The following is a 2,097-nucleotide window of genomic DNA, read 5'->3' as shown; positions in this document are numbered from 1 at the left end:
AGACAGCCCAATTATAAAATGCGCAAAAGTTATGAAAAGACAGTTCTCTGAAGAGGAAATACAAATGGCCAAGAAACACATGAAATAATGTTCAGCTTCACTAGCTATTAGAGAGATGCAAATTAAGACCACAATGAGATACCATCTCACATCAATTAGAATGGCTGCCATTAAACAAACAGGAAACTACAAATGCTGGAGGGGATGTGGAGAAATTGGAACTCTTATTCATTGTTGGTGGGACTGTATAATGGTTCAGCCACTCTGGAAGTCAGTCTGGCAGTTCCTTAGAAAACTAGATATAGAGTTACCCTTCGATCCAGCGATTTCACTTCTCAGTATATACCCAGAAGATCTGAAAGCAGTGACATGAACAGATATCTGCATGCCAATTTCATAGCAGCATTATTCACAATTGCCAAGAGATGGAAACAACCCAAATGTCCTTCAACAGATGAATGGATAAATAAAATGTGGTATATACACATGATGGAATACTACGCGGCAGTAAGAAGGAATGATGTCATGAAACATATGACAATGTGGATGAACCTTGAAGACATAATGCTGAGCAAAATAAGCCAGGCACAAAAAGAGAAATATTATATACTACCACTAATGTGAACATTGAAAAATGTAAAAATAATGGTTTATAATGTAGAATGTAGGGGAACTAGTGATAGAGAGCAATTAAGGAAGGGGGAATGATAATCCAATAAGAACAGATAAACTATTGTGGGTAAATTTAACGTTCTGGGAATGCCCAGGAATGACTATTGTCTGTTAATTTCTGATGCGTATAGTAGGAACAAGTTCACAGAAATATTGCTATATTAGGTTACTTTCTTGAGGTAGAGTAGGAACATGTTGGAAGTAAAGTAGTTATCTTAGGTTAGTTGTCTTTTTCTTACTCCCTTGTTACGGTCTGTTTGAAATGTTCTTTTATTGTATGTTTTTTTAATTTTTTTTTTATTTTTTATACAGTTGATTTGAAAAAAAAAAAAAAGAGTTACTTAAAAAAAAAAAAAAACAAGGAAAAAAATATGCAGAGCCCCCTTGAGGAGCTGGTGGAGAATGCAAGGGTATTGGGCTGCCCCACCTCCATGGTTGCTAATGTGCTCACAGACATAGGGGACTGGTGGTTTGATGGGTTGAGCCTTCTACCACAGGACTTGCCCTTGGGAAGACAGTTGCTGCAAAGGAGAGGCTAGGCCTCCCTATAATTGTGCCTAAGAGCCTCCTCCCAAATGCCTCTTTGTTGCTCAGATGTGGCCCTCTCTCTCTCTAGCTAAGCCAACTTGGCAGGTGAAATCACTGCCCTCCCCCCTACGTGGGATCAGACACCCAGGGGAGTGAATCTCCCTGGCAACGTGGAATATGACTCCCGGGGAGGAATGTAGACCCGGCATCGTGGGATGGAGAACATCTTCTTGACCAAAAGGGGGATGTGAAAGGAAATGAAATAAGCTTCAGTGGCAGAGAGATTCCAAAACGAGCCGAGAGATCACTCTGGTGGGCACCCTTACGCACACTTTAGACAACCTTTTTTAGGTTCTAAAGAATTGGGGTAGCTGGGGTAGATACCTGAAACTATCAAACTACAACCCAGAACCCATGAATCTCAAAGACGATTGTATAAAAATGTAGCTTATGAGGGGTGACAACGGGATTGGGAAAGCCATATGGACCACACTCCCCTTTGTCTACTTTATGGCTGGATGAGTAGAAAAACAGGGGAAGGAAAAAAACAAACAAACAAAGGCACCCAGTGTTCTTTTTTACTTTAATTGTTCTTTTTCACTTTAATTATTATTCTTATTATTTTTGTGTGTGTGGTAATGAAGGTGTCAGGGATTGATTCTGGTGATGAATGCACAACTACGTAATGGTACTGTGAACAATCGAATGTACGCTTTGTTTTCTATGACTGCATGGTATGTGAATATATCTCAGTAAAATGAATTTTAAAAAAAAAGAACATGCAGAGACTATATTTATGATATACAAATAACATATTCTGAATATGTAAATAACTCTAAGAAAAAGGTAAAAACTAATAGAACTTAGATAAATATGAATAGGCAATTCACAAAAATA

Source organism: Choloepus didactylus, chromosome 2 (genome assembly GCF_015220235.1).
Source record: "Choloepus didactylus isolate mChoDid1 chromosome 2, mChoDid1.pri, whole genome shotgun sequence".
NCBI classification, from domain to species: Eukaryota; Metazoa; Chordata; class Mammalia; order Pilosa; family Megalonychidae; genus Choloepus; species Choloepus didactylus.
This window is presented reverse-complemented; position numbering follows the sequence as displayed.